We start from the raw sequence: 22,500 nt of genomic DNA on the forward strand, positions 1-22,500 counted from the left end.
CAGGCACCCACTCATCACCCGATTCCGGAGGAAGGATGAACACCTGGGTTGGGTGTGGTTCGATCCCCCCGCTAAAACTACACCCCTTCGTTTCAATCTGAATGAATCTGGAATGAATTAATGTGGATCAAAGTTATATTCGAATGACAGAGAGTACTGAAATCTTCCGTGAGTAATATTTGCTAACTTATCGAATGATACACCAGCGACAGGGGTCAAATAGCATCATAAATATGCTTAAAGACAGACCTGACAAAGGCTTCGCTTCTAGTCCAATCATAGTTATATCGACTTCCCTTTGTACTTTCTACACATCATATTTCTCTAAATTCTTTTGCTATAACATGCGACCAGAGAGTGGTCGAACAATCTGTTGCTGTTTGAATGCATTTTCCAATTCCTTTTTGTCCTTTATATTACTCTGAGAGTTCTTTAAAATTTATTAAAGTATTGCCTACTATGGCAAAAACATTGTTTATGGAAAGAAGTTATGTAAGATAGTTTGACGTACTTGTCATTCTTGGAATCACAAATTGTTCATTATGATTCAGTTGAAGTACTTTTCTCAACAATTTGAGATACGTAAACCATGTACAGACATTCTTAGATCTATTCTTATATTGTCTTTTGGCTTTATTATGGTGGATCAAAGGACAAAACGTAGCATCTGATTCTACAGAAACTATTGTCATTACTTATTTGGAAAACAGGTAGTGAGACACAGCAGCAACCACGAGTGAATGGTCATACTTCTCACTGAGATTGTGTCGTCGGAGCAACATTGGCTATAAAACCAGTTAGCAAGTGGCAGTCGAACGATGCGTCGTGGAATTCTGGTTCTAGCAAAAACGCCCGTGAAATGCATCAGATTTCAGAAGTTTTAAACGTACGTGAATTTTGGTGCATATCTGTAGACATCATTGTGAGTGTATACTATCATAATGTTCTTCAGTATCTATAAAGTATCATGAACTTTAGGCTTCAAGTTCCACAATTGTTACTAGATCGATAAATACACAATTCATAGCGTCGCACGAAAATGGCTCATAAATTTGAGGGTGGAGAATTTACCCTCAGCTCAGGTTCTCCTTGTTATTTTGAATATTCACGTAGGAAATAAGTTTGGACCAAGATGTAGTTCTGTGGGGACGCCATATATTCAAGAACGCCAGGGCAAGAGACACCACTGATTGCCATGCGATGTCTATGGCCACTGGTGGATCTGCCATGACAATCATTCTTGACCTTCTCCGTTGCCATGGTCGGGTCTGTTACAGTCACGAGAGGATGTGGTTGAGGAGGAAACACGAAATTATTACACACAAAATAACTGCCAAATCTTTTTTTTTCTTACCAAAACATCGTCTGCTGATGTGATATTTTGCTCATTTTTACCAGAGTATCAAAGAAATTTACAAGCGCTTATAAAAATCACCACTAGAGATACATCCATACAGATTAAAATAAACAAAACTACTGTCAATGATGACGTAAGCTGCAGTGGAAAAAGAACTGCATAATAACCAATCTGGTTCTCTGTAGAGCAGTTGCCCAAGTGCCATATGACAGGACAACTCATTATCATGACGTCATTCATTAGCCCATCTGACCCAGTCAGACCCTATAAGCTCCCTGAGTGATGGTCGCCACCCACCATTGGTTAACGTAGAGACAAGCAGCCACACACACACACACACACACACACACACACACATGGGCTGCCATAATAATGATCCAGCAACGCCCATTCCCCCTCGTGGGTGCACAAATGCCGCCCCAGCTCTTGCCATGAATATACGATGATGTTTCAGGCATTTATCTGCTACCAAAAACAGAAAATCCATTAGCGCTGCGTGGCGGGTTATGCGCTCAGGGTTTGCCTAAGCTTTTCCCCAACCTGACGTTTACTGTGATGACGATTTACACTCTTTTGAAACAGGAGTACGAATGTTTCACTGAAACTTTTGGTATCAAGTGATCCACGTTTCTTTCAAGTTCATCGTGACTTTCACGGGTCGTAATCATTGCCATTTGTTATCAAAGTTAAACGCGTCTACGTTGGTGATATAGCCCACCTTTCATATTGTACATACATGAATAGGAAGGCATGTGTCATTTCCAACTTAACCGACCATAAAACTGGGAGTGAGGGAGAGGAAACATCGCACGAGAACCTCATATTTGGAAAATATTTACAGAAGTGTACTTTGTTGTCTCAGACACATACACACACACACACACACACACACACATACAGACAATACACACACACACACACACACACACACACACACACACATACACACACACACACACACACACACACACACACACACACACACACACACACTACAGACAATACACACAACACACACACACACACACACACACAACTATGCAAACACAAACACGTTGATGAAACTAACACAAACGCAAACACATATGTGATAAACTTATGACAATAGTAAGCCACTTAAGTAATAGAGGCAGTGAGTCTAAAAAAAGTATTCTAAGTTCACGTTCGGGATTCTTAGAGATGTCTGGAGCAACTGTTCTTTCTGAAGCCTCTCTTGTACAGTGTTATCTTCATGAGGAAAGAAGAAATAGATAACGTCTAATGTATCTGAATAAACTGAATAATGATAAAGTTTAGGAAGCAGTGTTACTACAAATAATACAACGGTTCTCGTGTTCTTATAATTAGATTTTCATATTTAAGGTTTTTGTAAGACAAGTACAGTAAGAGTTATCCAGTGAGTCAGTGAGACGAAAAAAAAATAAAAAGAACGTAAATCATTCTATTATTTTTTCCTGTGTGTATGAAGCATTCCTGTGTCTTGCAAGCTGGTCAGGTTAGTAGTGTTAGTAGTATATATATATATATATATATATATATATATATATATATATATATATATATATATTCACTTCGCCGTGAAGAGGTAAGTGCACAATCACCACCGGAAAGAGAAAATAAGATCAGTGAGTACTTTCGTTTATTACAACCTCTGAGGATGTAATAAACGAAAGCATTCACTGACATTTTCTCTTTAAGGCGGTGATCGTGTGTGTGTGTGTGTGTGTATATATATATATATATATATATATATATATATATATATATATATATATATATATATATATATATATATATATATATATATATATATATATATATATATGTATATGGAGTTCACACTGCTCTCAGGAAGTCAGCCGCGTCCACCGTGCGGGACTTTATAACTCAATGAACGTGCACTCAGTAGCAGAAGCATCCAACCACCTCCTAATGTTGTGGGAGGGTTGGTATGCCTGACTGTGATTCGTCCATCAGGTATGAACCACACAACGAGCATTGCAACACCCGAGATAAGGTTCACTGCTTCATTACTCGGCTCATGGAACACGCCACACTGTGGCATTACAGTTAACATAGTCTCTGACGGCGACCAATGGCACGGTCATACCAGTCACGATGGATACATCACAGGCAACACGTTACCATATCCCTCCATGATGAAGGCTACTGTGTTCTCTGATATCACTGCTCAGCTTGGTGATTACTGAAGCACAGCAGCAGCTGTTGCACGGTGGAGTCGGCGATAGGCCGAGCCTAGTGGTGCAGACGATAGTCTCAGTGCGCATATGATATTAGATATCATTCATATAGATATACGTTATTTTCTAAGCATTTGACAGAATATGTCGCCAGTGGCCGATATTAACCTTTTTAACATCAGAGCCACCACGTTGTTGTAGCTGGTTAGACTAAAATTTCTCAGTATCCATTGGACGGTGTGTCATAATATTTAACATATTGAGCACCCATATCCTTTTCATCGAGTGTATAGAAGTACTAAGTTTTATTCTGCCATAGAAATTGATGAGTTTTGTTTAGTTTCCTCGATCATATCTGCTCTTTAGATCTTCGTCTCATATCATATCATTTCTCTTGACATTATCATATATATATATAATCTATCTTCTTCGTTACATGATAAGTTTTCCAGATGGGATGTTATACGTGATATTTTCAATATCCATGCTAGTACGTGTGAAGATAAGATCTAGTAATGATGGTGTATCATTCCCTGTGATCTTAGTGTGTTTGTTAACATTCTGGTACATGATATTTACCAGTATACATTCTATAAACTAGTCTTTACGACTCTCTGTAAGAATCTAAATTGCTGCAGCCTTTTCCCTTTATGACTGAAGTCTTTCTTTTCAGTATTGTCTCATCTTTGATAAATGTGTGTTGTGCTACTTCCTTTACTATCCTGAATGTTCCTTCACCGTTGCCATTGTTCATTGTTCATTTATTCTCCATCTTTATTTGACAGAGTTGAGTCGAAAGTGGTCCGACCTATAAACTCTCTCTCAGACTAACTTCAAAACTTGACCATCTTGCCCTACGCCGCAATGATGGTTCACTTTCCCTCTTCAATAGGTATTATTTTGGTTTTTGCTCCCGAGAGCTGGCTGAATGTGTGCCCCCACCACTAGCTAGACCACGCAATACTCTACAAGATTCTGTCACATGATTACTGTGTGGCTGTTGGCAACTCAGGGGTGGGCTGTTCTGATAACTGTTTGTTTTTCCTACACCTCAAAGCTTCGGAACTCTGTACCCTCTCTTGTCTTTCCCAATAACTATGACCTGGCACTTTTTAAATGACAGGTTTTCCACTTCCCCCAAAATTCGTAATAGATTTTTCCCTCTTTTCTTTTTTCCTTTTATCAATTTCCTTATCTTTCAGCTAGAGCCTGGCTTTGATGTGGACTTTTGTTTGTGACTCGATGTATATGGGCGCTTCACTATCTACTTTCCAAATGATGACCTGCCCTACACATTACAAGAATGAAATCCTAACTGGAACATTATTCTCCTCTATCTCATAACGAGACTTACGTGCACATACGCACAGGAAGACAATGGCACCTGTGATATCAAAGCAGGTACTACTGATGTGTAGACTGCCAAGAAGTGCCATGCTATACTGGGTCAATCCTGGTTGTGCGCTACGCCCGTTAGGTGGATGACTGGTGGTACACTCCCAAAGGATCAGATCCCTGTGTTGATTCCGATTCCATCTTACCTCCTTTAAACGGCCCCACCCTTGTTTCTCAGACTCGTAACTCCTGCCTGTAGGGTTTATCTACACTGATCTTCAAGGTCTTACTAATATTCTCTTGGTCCGGGAGCGTCTAGTGACAGGTAATGGAAAGCTAAGATGGTCCCTTTGAATATTATGTATGATTAAGGGGCTCTTTTTTTTTCTCTTCCTACGTACTTGCACTGAAGGACATTTAACAATAGTCTATGCTTTATTCCGAAAGCCTTTAAAGATCATAAACATTGCCAGAGCAAACTGATGATATCTCGTCTTGAGAAAAGAGAAGGGTAAGGAACCACGCAGAGGAGAAGAGGAATAATAATGACATCCTCTGATGACAAAACAAAGGATCAGATAGGAGACCAGAAACAGCAGGGGTCCACTTTCTATATTGTCTTACCTGTGATAGGAGTCCACCCTTTGTTGCCACTGGTTGCTGGACAGCGATGATATAAGAAGCCAGAGTACGTAGCGTATGAACGTGCTAAATATGGACACGAGTAACAACAACAGTGAATAGTTGACGATAAGTTACACAACACTATTGTTCGGCTGTCATGACCCGCGCGCTCGATCCAGTACAGTATCTTTATTCTGTGAGTCAGCGAGATAGTTCGGGTCTGCGGGTAATGGAGAGGACATGGGCCGCACGGGAATACCAGAATAAAGCATTTTGCAATACGTGCTTGGCACTGGTGACCTTTGTTGTTTGTCATGACGTAGTGTGAGACGCAGGTTTTGTGGGGGTTTTCACTCTTAGTCACATCAATGTTTAAATCCTCGTTACTTCGTGGGATTGGTATGGCTACTCCTCCTCCTCCTCCTCCTCCTCCTCCTCCTCCTCCTTCTTCTACCAGTAGATGGTTAAATCTCATAACAACTCCTGGGTTGTATGTGGTCCAGAGGGAACGATGGATGAATAAGTGTCATGATCATTAGTTCCCAAGGAGCTGATTGTGGTTGAATCAGTACCAAGGTCATCTTAAAGGACTGGTAGTGCTTGTGTCAGGTCTTGAGCTACGTGTGTTGCATGAACAGTGATTGTTAAGTCATTACCTGTACCATTCATGTTGCAAGAGTCGTGAAAGGTTAAACATTGGCTGGGTCATTCAAGCCACTGGACTGGTGGTAGTCAGCAACTGAAACATCCTTGATCCACTCTTGGTGCTAGCTGGTCCAGCATCTGCATCATCTGTGTTGCAAAATTGGTAGTAGTTGAGTAAGCATATGAATCACTTGTGTTGCAGGACGGGTAGTGTTTGAGGAAGCATATGGGTCATCTGTTTCGCAGGACTGGTGGTGGAAGTCTCATTGGATAATACAGTAAGATTGTCTCTGGTACAACCAGTAGTACTGATAGTGGGTAAGTGACCTTCGAGGTCAGTGCTTCAGTATCATTGATGATCATTTCGTGAGTACCTACAATAAACCATCAAGGCAGTAGATAAGTGAATTAATACCCAAATCATTCGTGTTCCGGTACTCCTAATGCTTCTATTGATATCTCCTTGGCTTTCTGTGTTCCAGAACATATAGTAATTAGATCGATGATTGGTCCGTTAGTGTTTGTTCCATAACCGATGGTGGTTATGTGATCAACACCTGGGTCATCTTTGTCCAAAAAAGGTGGTAGTTGGTTGTCGGTGCCAAGAGAACTGTCGTTCCATAATTTCTGGCGCTGGTGTCAAATCCGAGGTCTTTTGTGACCCCAGGAAGGGTGATAGCTGACCCAGAACTAGTGTTATGTATGTTTCACAGGAACTAGGGATCAGGCCAATATCTGGACCGTACGATTGACTAACTGGCGCACATCATGTGTGTATGAGGACGTCGTGAATTTGGACCATCTGTACACCAAGTCCTGTAAAACGTGAGGTGAGGTGAGGCTCCAACGTGGACCATATGCGTGGTTCTAAAGATTCAGTGAAAACCAGTAGTGTCCCAAACTACCACTACCGCCTACTCTAAATTCTTGCAATGTTCAGCAACTGAAACATAGATGAATGGACGATGATGATAACCAGCGTCAATTGTAGCGACAACATTACCTTGTATGGCAATATTCACGCGAACTGGAAATAGACTAAGAATCACTTCCGAGTTTACCATTCAGCTGATGAATTAGCGCTTGGGTATACTCACTGCAAATAACGGTAACTCAAACGAATACAAGAATGCGAACGTTCCACCTACAAGCACTTTTTATGGTACAACTTTGAGTAAGTGCAAAATTGCTAGATCTTTTATTTGCAATTATCAATGATCGCATTACTATCGACAGACAAATCTGGGATGATGTTAATCAAAGCGATATGGACGTAGCTGGGAAAAGCTTTAGTAAAATCTTAACTTCCTCGAATTTCCTATCTAATTCAGCATCAAACGGATTACAGATGAGTTGCACATCTGATTCTTAGTTGTATCTTACTGTATTTCCAGTCTTGACCTACCGTCCATTTTTATAAGAACTTCTAAACATAAATTCAGTCCAAGAGAACACTAGCGTTTATATCATTGTTTCAGTGTCATCATTCACTAAAATCATACAAGAATGAGTTTATTACCTTCACTTACTTAGATATTTGTACTCAGGATGGGTCGATATCGAGTCAATTAAGAATTAGCTTACTCGTGCAAGTGTCTGGCCTAGTGAAACCAGTGAGTTGAATGACGACTCTATGGTCCCTGATGCATCTTCAGCAGAACAATGGTTAGTGACTCTCCTCAAAGCCTCCACCAAGGCTAAGTTTCCATCGTAACTGACAAGATATTTCTTTTGTCCTGAAGTTGGAAATTACGGGAATTATAATAAGTTCTCTACCTCTACTGTTATCACAGTCTCCTGAAGGATGGAGATATCCCTTGGTGTCCCTTTTCGCAAAAGCCTTCTGCATGGAAACTGAGATTCTCTGAAGAAGGTATCCATGCGAACCGAAATCCATCGCGACTAATCAAGTACGTATTTGGTCTGGGGTATTACCACCTCAGATATTCCATGGATTGATGATAATTCATAGATGAAATAAACCTTTCAGAACCGCTGTCCTTTTTCACTACCTACGTTAAGACCACAAGCAGAGTCTCACTGCTAAAGGAACTGGCGAACTGCAAGCTAGGAAGACTACGATTTCTGAGTCAAAATCTTTTCTCTTCTAAAATTGAAACTTGTATGACTGAGTATCGAGATCATTAGATATTATTAGATCATTAGACATTATCTTTTCCTTTGGTTGCAGGGTCATCCTATGACTTCCTATAGCATTAAGGACGATAGTCGGTGAGATTAAGATCTCAGAGCCATTCAATTTCTCCTCTGTCTTCTCTACAAGCTGATTATAGCCAAGAATGAAATTTTTATGGCCAGCACAAATACCACCCTCATCCCACGGTGGTGTACTAAACACACCTGTGAGCTCTGATGTATACCTCGCTATTTTCTGCTTCTTCGTTTCTCTCCTTCAGAACCTGTTTCTGTTTTATCTTTCATCTCAACAATGTTCTAATGTATCCAATTATTCATAAGGCGACTAGAGCTGCATGACGTTTTCATTAGTCACAATTAAGGGTATTCACCTTCGTAGCTGATGCTACGTCCAAGAATCTGCTCTCTGTGCTGTCTTGGGTCAACTGCCGACCTATGAAAGGGTCATTTGGGAAACCTGACCTCGAGCTTCTTCTCCCACCACCGACCCAACAAGCCACGTCGATTCATCACGGATTCGTACTGTACATAAAAGGTTGAATGTCATTAATTCGTGGTAGTGTGCATGACTGAGACCCATACGATTATACATTGTGGTGTAGCAGTATGTTGTCGTGTTGTGAATGTAGATTCAGCTGGTACTGATTCGAGTGTATTTCGATGACTAGAAAATTGGTTTGCCGGACGTAGCGACGGTCAAACCTCAGAATTGTTAGACGTATCAAGTGGAGTGCAGCAAGGATCAATCTTGGGGCCATCACTTCTTTTTGATGGACATTAGAAATATTGACATGAAAAGGAGGCGTAGTAGCGTTATAGTTAACGCTCTTGACTAATACACTAGAAGGCTGTACACAGCCTACCCAGCTGTTAATCCTTCCTCTGGTTGGTAGATACATAAATGGGAAACAGCTTTGTCAAGGGTAGAGCACCACAACTGTGTGGGACAGCTTGTAACTCGAATCGAAATAAGTGAGATGTGTCCTTGCCCGGTGACGTGGCCTCTCACTGACAGGCCCGTGAGCTGACCAGGTATTAGTACTATTTCTTATAAGTAGAATGATGTGAAATGTCATAACTCGCAGATGACATCAGACTAAGGATTGATTAAAAAAATGACCACATATGAACGTCTGCAACTATACAAACTGACATAGATGAAATAATCGACTTGGATTACGATAGACGAATGAATTTTGATGCTGATAAACAATGATCCTTGGAAATCTGAAACCAGGTAAACAGCGTTGCAAAGACGACAAAAGAAAGATAAGACAGACATAACAGGAAGGCCAGTAGATTACAGATATGTCAATATTATCCCTACATTTTACAGTTCACTGGAGCGTCCCCACTTCGTGTATTACTTTCAATTTTGGTCAGTTAACCTAAAATGCAGAAAACGGTGGGAGTACAGCGGCAAACCACCAAGAAACAAATTTAATAAAAGCAATCTTAAGGTTTTAATGAATCTAAAACAAGAGAGAAACCTAGGTGTTCTAATACTGGTATGCAGATCTGTTAAAGGCTTAACCCTGTCTGATCTCACCAGGTATTTAAGAACAGATAAATTTGATGTCAGCAGCAGACACAGACGCAGGCTCACAAGTAAAGACTTAAAACGAGCGAAGCAAAATGCTTATTCTCCTGCAGGGATATTCATGTCTGAGGAGACTTGCCACAAACGACGTTCAGAATTAAATTCTAGCCAATACTTCGCTTCAAGCCTACATCTCAACATCATTTGCCCCTCACTAGCTCTATAATTTGGAGTCACTTCTCCTCTTAACTACCCATCGTCCTCTCTACCTTCCGGACTCTGATCTCTTTTACATACACTAAGAACTTCGAGAGGTACCAGAAAAATCTGACCGAGCCACCCCGACACCGAGGGTGTAAGAGGATTGCAATCCTCACTTTAACACTCTTAGGGCAACGACGGTACTGCATACCTGGGAGGTTGCTGTCGAGAACCTACCACCTGTAAGGTACTGTGCCGGATTACACACATCATGGGTGATTACTGGGGATTACATATATATTAATCATTCAATAGGAAGGGTTAAGAGTGGTAACTGGTCGCAAATTGTGATTTAGGGTGCAATGAACGCCTATTAAGGGAGCTAAGCACACTCAAGGAGGAGGTAATGGTGGGTTGCATGCAATACAAATGCGAGTGTAAGATGCAGAGGGAGAGGGAGAGGGAGGAGGAGGAGGAGGAAGAGGATGGTGTGGCGAGAAAGAGAAAGAGCTGGCAGGATGAGGTGGGGAGGGAGGACAAGAGGAAGGGGGGATGGACTTGCTGACATTGATGGTTCTCAGTTAAAATATTCTATCCATTCGTTTCCCTAGTCTTATCAGTATCTTTTCTTATCTGTTACTTCCACCTGCTTCCCCTGAATAATTCTCTCTCTCTCTCTCTCTCTCTCTCTCTCTCTCTCTCTCTCTCTCTCTCTCTCTCTCTCTCTCTCTCTCTCTCTCTCTCTCTCTCTCTAACTTCATTTCTCGGTCTCTCCTCTTTATAAAACACCAGACAACCAACCAAGTAACTGTCATCATTTACTCCTTCCAGTGTTTTGCCACCATCCTGCAGCGTCCAGAATTAAGTGAAAATTCACTGATAAATATTCGTTAATACACCGCATGACTCTCAGCAACATTCCCCGAATTCTGCTAAGAAAAAAAAAGAGAGAGAGAGAGACAGTCAGAGGTGTGAGTGGAACGGGTATGAAACCCGTTCATTATTGGTGACGTCACGTCACGTCTCAACACTTGCCAGAAAAAAAAAAAAACAGAATTCTTCAGATTTTCTTGAGTCGTGAGTATCGCAGCGAGATGATAGGTACAGGACTGGGACATATGGTGATAATAAGGGGTGGTGTAGATAGTGGTAATGATCAGTACAGAGATGTTAAGGGAGGGAAAGGGGATGCTTACATCACTTGGCAGACACCAGCTCACTGTGTCTTTCATTGGTTGACTAGAATGGTATGATAACAACGTCGTTTTCAAACGCGATGTTTGGCTTGTACTTCTTTACGAAGAGGGTCAGTGAAAACGAGAATGAGATGGTTGTTGATGTTATTAGTTCATAAACAGATAAGACTCATTCCAGAAAAGAGGAGATGGATAATTCTGATCGAAAGGTTACCACTGACTCTCTCTCTCTCTCTCTCTCTCTCTCTCTCTCTCTCTCTCTCTCTCTATATATATATATATATATATATATATATATATATATATATATATATATATATATATATATATAAATCTCTTCACCAGGTAACCTTGTTGCAGGAAAAAGCCTGGGAACCTTACACTGAAGTAAATGGAATATTTGTCTCATCACAGATGTATTCAGAAAAATCCCTCACGTAATCTATGGTAAACATATGAGCGATGATTCCAATACAAACACATTCATTTGTATACTCAACTGTAGATAAACACAAAGAATACTCTAGTATAGAAAAATAATCCAGAAAAATTGCTTAAAACAGAGAGAGAGAGAGAGAGAGAGAGAGAGAGAGAGAGAGAGAGAGAGAGAGAGAGAGAGAGAGAGAGAGAGAGACCAATGCTGTCAAATGAGGAGGAAGAAGGGAAAAAGAATAAGATACAGAGGCAACGAAAAAGACGTATACCTGAGATGCCATCACAACATGGCGAGCCTCCCATTGTCTCGATGACGTTTGAGTGGCGCTGCTTCATACTCGCTTCGGACATCTCATGAGCCAGAATACTAGATTAACTAAAGTCCGCTTTGCCCTGACTAACATCATTTCTTCTATGAAGGAACAAGCAAAACACACCAGAAAAAAAAGAATTATCATAATCAAAGCGTGAACAAGTCAACAACCCCAGGGGCAAGTAAGTACAAGACCTGAATTTGCAACGCGTGGAATGTAAGACAACTGAAGACGAATGATCCGGAGCTGCTTCATTCGCCCGAGATCTCGGTTACTATTAATATCACTGATCCTTTAGGTTCGTGAGATCCAAGCGTCGATACCCTTCATAATCAATTACTTTGGGCGCGCCGCTCGGGCCTCTCTGGGCCCAGACCTTCCACTATTTCCCATCTGATAAGAGCCAGCGTTAGATGGATGAAGCTCTCCTACCTTTTCTCCTATGAATATTCACCTAAGAGTTTCAAAGAAGCATCGTAGTCTGTAGGTGGATGTGGAGGTGGTAATCCACTGCTGGTCCCACAAATGGAAGGTGATGATTCGACTTTGAAACGAGAAATTATTTTAATGATATGTGTTTACTTACCTGCTCCAGCGAGAAGAATCCTTTATGAAATACTAGTCAATGTTTTATGATATATTACTAATACGTGATAACAGTTATACAGTCAAGATGTAAGGTTAAACATAAGGTAGTCTACGATCACAGAGTTCGCCTCTGAAGCTTGGAATATAGGTCAGGGAGATCTACCTTTGGTGGAATACTGAAAAGCTCATCATTTTGCATCGGTAATGAAGTTAATATGTCCACACTACAAATAGCAGTCGAGAACTGAACTCAGATCTAAAACTTAAGTAACCAAAGTTTGGATCACATTCGTGAGCAGATACGAATGCGTTCATCGTGGATTCTACCTCCATATTGTGGGGGCGAACTAAAACCCACACTTTGTATCAGCAGTAATGACACACACACACACAGACACACACACACACACATATATATATATATATATATATATATATATATATATATATATATATATATATATATATATATATGTATATATGAATATATATATATATATATATATATATATATATATATATATATATATATATATATATATATATATGTATATATGAATATATATATATATATATATATATATATATATATATATATATATATATATATATATATATATATATATATATATATATATATATATATATATATATATGGTTTGGGCACATGGAGAGAATGAGTGAGGAAAGATTGACCAAGAGGATATATGTGTCGGAGGTGGAGGGAACGAGGAGAAGAGGGAGACCAAATTGGAGGTGGAAAGATGGAGTGAAAAGGATTTTGTGTGATCGGGGCCTGAACATGCAGGAGGGTGAAAGGAGGGCAAGGAATAGAGTGAATTGGAGCGATGTGGTATACAGGGGTTGACGTGCTGTCAGTGGATTGAATCAAGGCATGTGAAGCGTCTGGGGTAAACCATGGAAAGCTGTGTAGGTATGTATATTTGCGTGTGTGGACGTGTGTATGTACATGTGTATGGGGGGGGGGGCCATTTCTTTCGTCTGTTTCCTTGCGCTACCTCGCAAACGCGGGAGACAGCGACAAAGTATAAAAAAAAAAAAAAAAAATATATATATATATATATATATATATATATATATATATATACATATATATATATATATATATATACATATATATATATATATATATATATATATATATATGCATATATATATATATATATATATATATATATATATATATATATATATGTATATATATATATATATATATATATATATATATATATATATATGCATATATATATATATATATATATATATATATATATATATATATATATATATATATATATATATATATATATATATATATATATATATTTTTTTTTTTTTATACTTTGTCGCTGTCTCCCGCGTTTGCGAGGTAGCGCAAGGAAACAGACGAAAGAAATGGCCCAACCCCCCCATACACATGTACATACACACGTCCACACACGCAAATATACATACCTACACAGCTTTCCATGGTTTACCCCGGACGCTTCACATGCCTTGATTCAATCCACTGACAGCACGTCAACCCCTGTATACCACATCGCTCCAATTCACTCTATTCCTTGCCCTCCTTTCACCCTCCTGCATGTTCAGGCCCCGATCACACAAAATCCTTTTCACTCCATCTTTCCACCTCCAATTTGGTCTCCCTCTTCTCCTCGTTCCCTCCACCTCCGACACATATATCCTCTTGGTCAATCTTTCCTCACTCATTCTCTCCATGTGCCCAAACCATTTCAAAACACCCTCTTCTGCTCTCTCAACCACGCTCTTTTTATTTCCACACATCTCTCTTACCCTTACGTTACTTACTCGATCAAACCACCTCACACCACACATTGTCCTCAAACATCTCATTTCCAGCACATCCATCCTCCTGCGCACAACTCTATCCATAGCCCACGCCTCGCAACCATACAACATTGTTGGAACTACTATTCCTTCAAACATACCCATTTTTGCTTTCCGGGATAATGTTCTCGACTTCCACACATTTTTCAAGGCTCCCAAAATTTTCGCCCCCTCCCCCACCCTATGATCCACTTCCGCTTCCATGATGGCATCCGCTGACAGATCCACTCCCAGATATCTAAAACACTTCACTTCCTCCAGTTTTTCACCATTCAAACTCACCTCCCAATTGACTTGACCCTCAACCCTACTGTACCTAATAACCTTGCTCTTATTCACATTTACTCTTAACTTTCTTCTTCCACACACTTTACCAAACTCCGTCACCAGCTTCTGCAGTTTCTCACATGAATCCGCCACCAGCGCTGTATCATCAGCGAACAACAACTGACTCACTTCCCAAGCTCTCTCATCCCCAACAGACTGCATACTTGCCCCTCTTTCCAAAACTCTTGCATTTACCTCCCTAACAACCCCATCCATAAACAAATTAAATAACCATGGAGACATCACACACCCCTGCCGCAAACCTACATTCACTGAGAACCAATCACTTTCCTCTCTTCCTACACGTACACATGCCTTACATCCTCGATAAAAACTTTTCACTGCTTCTAACAACTTGCCTCCCACACCATATATTCTTAATACCTTCCACAGAGCATCTCTATCAACTCTATCATATGCCTTCTCCAGATCCATAAATGCTACATACAAATCCATTTGCTTTTCTAAGTATTTCTCACATACATTCTTCAAAGCAAACACCTGATCCACACATCCTCTACCACTTCTGAAACCACACTGCTCTTCCCCAATCTGATGCTCTGTACATGCCTTCACCCTCTCAATCAATACCCTCCCATATAATTTACCAGGAATACTCAACAAACTTATACCTCTGTAATTTGAGCACTCATTCTTCTCCCCTTTGCCTTTGTACAATGGCACTATGCACGCATTCCGCCAATCCTCAGGCACCTCACCATGAGTCATACATACATTGAATAACCTTACCAACCAGTCAACAATACAGTCACCCCCTTTTTTAATAAATTCCACTGCAATACCATCCAAACCTGCTGCCTTGCCGGCTTTCATCTTCCGCAAAGCTTTTACTACCTCTTCTCTGTTTACCAAATCATTTTCCCTAACCCTCTCACTTTGCACACCACCTCGACCCAAACACCCTATATCTGCCACTCTGTCATCAGACACATTCAACAAACCTTCAAAATACTCATTCCATCTCCTTCTCACATCACCACTACTTGTTATCACCTCCCCATTTACGCCCTTCACTGAAGTTCCCATTTGCTCCCTTGTCTTACGCACCCTATTTACCTCCTTCCAGAACATCTTTTTATTCTCCCTAAAATTTACTGATAGTCTCTCACCCCAACTCTCATTTGCCCTTTTTTTCACCTCTTGCACCTTTCTCTTGACCTCCTGTCTCTTTCTTTTATACTTCTCCCACTCAATTGCATTTTTTCCCTGCAAAAATCGTCCAAATGCCTCTCTCTTCTCTTTCACTAATACTCTTACTTCTTCATCCCACCACTCACTACCCTTTCTAAACAGCCCACCTCCCACTCTTCTCATGCCACAAGCATCTTTTGCGCAATCCATCACTGATTCCCTAAATACATCCCATTCCTCCCCCATATATATATATATATATATATGTATATATATATATATATATATATATATATATATATATATATATATATATATATATATATATATATATATATATATATATATATATATATATATGTATATATATATATCTGGGGATAGGGGAGAAAGAATACTTCCCACGCATTCCTCACGTGTCGTAGAAGGCGACTAAAGGGGACGGGAGCGGGGGGCCAGAAACCCTCCCCTCCTTGTATTTTGACTTTCTAAAAGGGTAAACAGAAGAAGGAGTCACGCGGGGAGTGCTCATCCTCCTTGAAGGTTCAGATTGGAGTGTCTAAATGTGTGTGGATGTAACCAAGATGAGAAGAAAGGAGAGATAGGTAGTATGTTTAAGGAAAGGAACCTGGATGTTTTGGCTCTGAGTGAAACGAAGCTCAAGGGTAAAGGGGAAGAGTGGTTTAAGAATGTCTTGGGAGTAAAGTCAGGGGTTAGTGAGAGGACAAGAGCAAGGGAAGGAGTAGCACTACTCCTGAAACAGGAATTGTGGGCGTATGTGATAGAGTGTAAGAAAGTAAATTCTAGACTGATATAGATAAAACTGAAAGTTGATGGAGAGAGATGGGTGATTATTGATGCATATGCACCTGGGCATGAGAGGAAAGATCATGAGAGGCAAGTGTTTTGGAAGCAGCTGAATGAGTGTTAGTGGTTTTGATGCACAAGACCGGGTTATAGTGATGGGTGATTTGAATGCAAAGGTGAGTAATGTGGCAGTTGAGGGAATAATTGGTATACATGGGGTGTTCAGTGTTGTAAATGGAAATGGTGAAGAGCTTGTAGATTTATGTGCTGAAAAAGGACTGGTGATTGGGAATACCTGGTTTAAAAAGCGAGATATACATAAGTATACGTATGTAAGTAGGAGAGATGGCCAGATAGCGTTATTGGATTACGTGTTAATTGATAGGCGTGCAAAAGAGAGACTTTTGGATGTTAATGTGCTGAGAGGTGCAACTGGAGGGATGTCTGATCATCTTGTGGAGGCGAAGGTGAAGATTTGTATGGGTTTTCAGAAAAGAAGGGAGAATGTTGGGGTGAAGAGGGTGGTGAGAGTAAGTGAGCTTGGGAAGGAGACTTGTGTGAGGAAGTACCAGGAGAGACTGAGTACAGAATGGAAAAAGGTGAGAACAAAGGAGGTAAGGGGGGTGGGGAAGGAATGGCATGTATTTAGGGAAACAGTGATGGCTTGCGCAAAAGATGCTTGTGGCATGAGTAGCGTGGGAGGTGGGTTGATTAGAAAGGGTAGTGAGTGGTGGGATGAAGAAGTAAGATTACTAGTGAAAGAGAAGAGAGAGGCATTTGGACGATTTTTGCAGGGAAAGAATGCAAATGAGTATAAAAGAAAGAGGCAGGAGGCCAAGAGAAAGGTGAAAGAGGTGAAAAAAAGGGCAAATGAGAGTTGGGGTGAGAGAGTATCATTAAATTTTAGGGAGAATAAAAAAATGTTTTGGAAGGAGGTAAATAAAGTGCGTAAGACAAGGGAGCAAATGGGAACTTCAGTGAAGGGGGCTAATGGGGAGTGAATAACAAGTTGTGGTGATGTGAGAAGGAGATGGAGTGAGTATTTTGAAGGTTTGTTGAATGTGTTTGATGATAGAGTGGCAGATATAGGGTGTTTTGGTCGAGGTGGTATGCAAAGTGAGAGGGTTAGGGAAAATGATTTGGTAAACAGAGAGGAGGTAGTAAAAGCTTTGCGGAAGATGAAAGCCGGCAAGGCAGCGGGTTTGGATGGTATTGCAGTGGAATTTATCAAAAAAGGGGGTGACTGTATGGTTGACTGGTTGCTAAGATTATTTAATGCATGTATGATTCATGGTGAGGTGCCTAAGGATTGGTGGAATGCTTGCATAGTGCCATTGTACAAAGGCAAAGGGGAGAAGAGTGAGTGCTCAAATTACAGAGGTATAAGTTTGTTGAGTATTCCTGGGAAATTATATGGGAGGGTATTGAATGAGAGGGTGAAGGCATGTACAGCGCATCAGATTGGGGAAGAGCAGTGTGGTTTCAGAAGTGGTAGAGGACGTGTGGATCAGGTGTTTGCTTTGAAGAATGTATGTGAGAAATACTTAGAAAAGCAAATGGATTTGTATGTAGCATTTATGGATCTGGAGAAGGCATATGATAGAGTTGATAGAGATGCTCTGTGGAAGGTATTAAGAATATATGGGGTAGGAGGCAAGTTGTTAGAAGCAGTGAAAAGTTTTTATCGAGGATGTAAGGCATGTGTACGTGTAGGAAGAGAGGAAAGTGATTGGTTCTCAGTGAATGTAGGTTTGCGGCAGGGGTGTGTGATGTCTCCATGGTTGTTTAATTTGTTTATGAATGGGGTTGTTAGGGAGGTTAGTGCAAGAGTTTTAAAAAGAGGGGCAAGTATGCAGTCTGTTGTGGATGAGAGAGCTTGGGAAGTGAGTCAGTTGTTCGCTGATGATACAGCGCTGGTGGCTGATTCATGTGAGAAACTGCAGAAGCTGGTGACTGAGTTTGGTAAAGTGTGTGAAAGAAGAAAGTTAAGAGTAAATGTGAATAAGAGCAAGGTTATTAGGTACAGTAGGGTTGAGGGTCAAGTTAATTGGGAGGTAAGTTTGAATGGAGAAAAACTGAAGGAAGTAAAGTGTTTTAGATATCTGGGAGTGGATTTGGCAGCGGATGGAACCATGGAAGCGGAAGTGAATCATAGGGTGGGGGAGGTGGCGAAAATTCTGGGAGCCTTGAAGAATGTTTGGAAGTCGAGAACATTATCTCGGAAAGCAAAAATGGGTATGTTTGAAGGAATAGTGGTTTCAACAATGTTGTATGGTTGCGAGGCGTGGGCTATGGATAGAGTTGTGCGGAGGAGGGTGGATGTGCTAGAAATGAGATGTTTGAGGACAATATATTGTGTGAGGTGGTTTGATCGAGTAAGCAATGTAAGGGTAAGAGAGATGTGTGGAAATAAAAAGAGTGTGGTTGAGAGAGCAGAAGAGGGTGTTTTGAAATGGTTTGGTCACATGGAGAGAATGAGTGAGGAAAGATTGACCAAGAGGATATATGTGTCAGAGGTGGAGGGAACGAGGAGAAGTGGGAGACCAAATTGGAGGTGGAAAGATGGAGTGAAAAAGATTTTGAGTGATCGGGGCCTGAACATGCAGGAGGGTGAAAGGCGTGCAAGGAATAGAGTGAATTGGAACGATGTGGTATACCGGGGTCGACGTGCTGTGAATGGATTGAACCAGGGCATGTGAAGCGTCTGGGGTAAACCATGGAAAGTTGTGTGGGGCCTGGATGTGGAGAGGGAGCTGTGGTTTCGGTGCATTATTACATGACAGCTAGAGACTGAGTATGAACGAATGGGGCCTTTGTTGTCCTTTCCTAGCGCTACCTCGCACACATGAGGGGAAGGGGGTTGTTATTCCATGTGTGGCGAGGTGGCGATGGGAATGAATAAAGGCAGACAGTATGAATTATGTACATGTGTATATATGTATATGTATGTGTGTGTATATATGTATATGAGTACATTGAGAAGTATAGGTATGTATATTTGCGTGTGTGGACGTGTATGTATATACATGTGTATGTGGGTGGGTTGGGCCATTCTTTCGTCTGTTTCCTTGCGCTACCTCGCTAACGCGGGAGACAGCGACAAAGGAAAATGATAAAAAATATATATATATATATATATATATATATATATATATATATATATATATATATATATATATACATATATATATATATATATATATATACTGTTGCATTAGTAGTAAATAGTAAAGAGCCAGTGTTTAAAGACAGAGAAGAGGAAACTAAACAGATATTTTTGGTACTATTGAAATAAAATTTCCCAAAGAGATGAAATGAATCGAAATCTCAGTAATGGAGACCTTTGAGTCTCGAGACATATTCATGAAAGGTTTATCTAAACAGTTCATTAGGGGGTTCGTGATAATAGCAGGAAGAACTTATGTAATAGTGATGATAATCACCAACACTCCAAAATGAGGAGGAGGAACAATAAGATAGTGATGATAATGACAGCACAATCAGAGATGAAGAGAAAAAAACGAGACGTACACTTTTCAGGAAGGAAAAGGAGTGCAATTACTGGTCTTCACTTTGAGATGGGTCCTGGAGGATACAAATTCTTAAGACAGACACGTGAACTTTTGCTGTGTTTTCATATCATTAAACAGAACACAGTCACAGTGTCTGATACACCATTCTACATGTGCACACCTACACAAAAATAGAAAACATCAGATAAGATGCCTGTAACGCTTATTAAAGGTCATAGATTATTCAAGTCCATAATTTTCAAAATAAATCACCACCATGATAAATTACAAATAGCTCTCATATTTTATCATGTAAATGTGCCGTTTCAGCAAGACTAGTTAAGTCGCTGGCGATAGGGATGGAGGTTTACTTTTCTTCTTCCACTAAATTTGTTGGATTCTCTTGGTCTCTAATGCACCGCGAAGCCCCCGAGTATAACATACCCTTGCCAAGAAGACGCAAAATCCGACGATTTTATGGTAAAGTTAGTTGTGACTGTCTTGGTCAACGTGGACGACGTCGACGAGTTAGAACCGAAGACAACAGAGCGAAAGTATGCGACTCGGTTGTTCGTAGTCTGAAAACATCACCACCGTGTTACACGACTTTCACTGCATGTTGGTATTCATGGACCATCGTCCTGAGGATTATGAGCAGAGATTTGGGTCTGCATCCCTATCATTATGTAGAATTCAGACTTTCATCTCGAATTCAGACTCTCATCTCGAATTCAGACTTTCATCTCGAATTCAGACTTTCATCTCGAATTCAGACTTTCATCTCGAATTCAGACTTTCATCTCTATAGATTTGTGGAATATAAGATACATTTTCCTATACATATCCATAAAATTAATGTACGTGTATGATGCAAATTGTAAGATAAATTGTAATGTTAATATAGATGATGTAGTCATCATTCTGAAACACCTGTGTGAGGCTGGTTACATTATTTCATTTATCACGTTTGGAGCGAGAAGGACCATGATAAGACTCTCTGTCCGGTAAGGATGGCATCGTATGTGAGACGAAGGGTATTCGATCACAAGTAATCGAATGCTCTTTTCCTCAATTGTGGGCTCCATGGCCTAATAGTTAGCAAACCCAGTTCAAGACAAATGGCAAACGCTTCGAATCCCTCTCTCTCGTAGGTGGTGTGTCCTTTATGGAAATGTGCTCGTTCATCGCACCGTATTCGTTAATCATACACCTCGAAGCTTCACGATAAGTTCAGTGAAATGCTCGCCACTGGTTCCCGTTGGCTTACCGCACACCTCTCTTCCACCCTCCCGATACTTACGTGGATAGTACGACCTATGAATACACGTCCCTCCTCGGTGGCTACCTACCACCTACTACCGTGAGAGAGAGAGAGAGAGAGAGAGAGAGAGAGAGAGAGAGAGAGAGAGAGAGAGAGAGAGAGAGAGAGAGAGAGAGAGAGAGAGAGAGAGAGAGAGAGAGAGAGAGAGAGAGTTGCTTGGGCTGAACATTTAGCAAATGTTTCCTGTGATTCACAGATCTATACAGCAGAAAAATCACAGTAATCTGAGACTGACATTATTTACAGTAATGAGCCAGGTAGCTGCAAGGGGCAGCACGACATAACCTAGCTCGAAAATTTACAATGCTTGAAGACAACTCAGCGGTAAGGGGTAACACATTAAGGAAGTCGTAGAGTCAAGACACCCGGGCATTTTGAAACTACGTCGACGATTGTCTTTGGCTTTGTCAAACGGATAGGATTGAAGTCGAGATCTTGCAAATGGAATCGGATGATGATGGCTTTTGGCCGACCAGATCGATCCCTTTAATCTATAAGAAGTCTTTACTGAATTGATATATCAATGTGATGTTTTAAGGTAGTTTCAGTTGTACACTTGGTCGTAAACCGTAATCTTTATATATCGCAAGCTTGCACGATGACTTTTCTGTATAAAGCTTTCATCCGTGGGGAGTCAAGGCTGGAGTGACCTCCCCATACCAGGTCAAATCTGTGACTTAACCAAGACATTAACAGGTCTCACCTCACAGCCTAATCCTCAAAGACCTCTTATTCCGGTAATGCAGCCATTGAATAACTGGTAACACTTGAAGAAGAGAGAGGAAACCCCAGAGACGAGGTGGAAAAACTAGAAATAGTAAAACATATGAGGAGTCAGAGGCATTGTGGCGGGTCCCGGGAGGAGACGACGGCACAGGAGAGAGGGAGGAGGGAGGAGGAGGAGAGTTCCCCCCTA

At 40.7% G+C, this 22,500-nt stretch overlaps 1 pseudogene; it reads left to right on the top strand.

Moving 5' to 3' along the window:
• The first annotated feature begins 22,389 nt into the window (after window positions 1–22,389).
• LOC139755267 (uncharacterized) overlaps window positions 22,390–22,500 on the top strand; it is a 2,061-nt pseudogene continuing 1,950 nt past the window's right edge.

Source organism: Panulirus ornatus, chromosome 19 (assembly GCF_036320965.1).
Source record: "Panulirus ornatus isolate Po-2019 chromosome 19, ASM3632096v1, whole genome shotgun sequence".
NCBI lineage: Eukaryota > Metazoa > Arthropoda > Malacostraca > Decapoda > Palinuridae > Panulirus > Panulirus ornatus.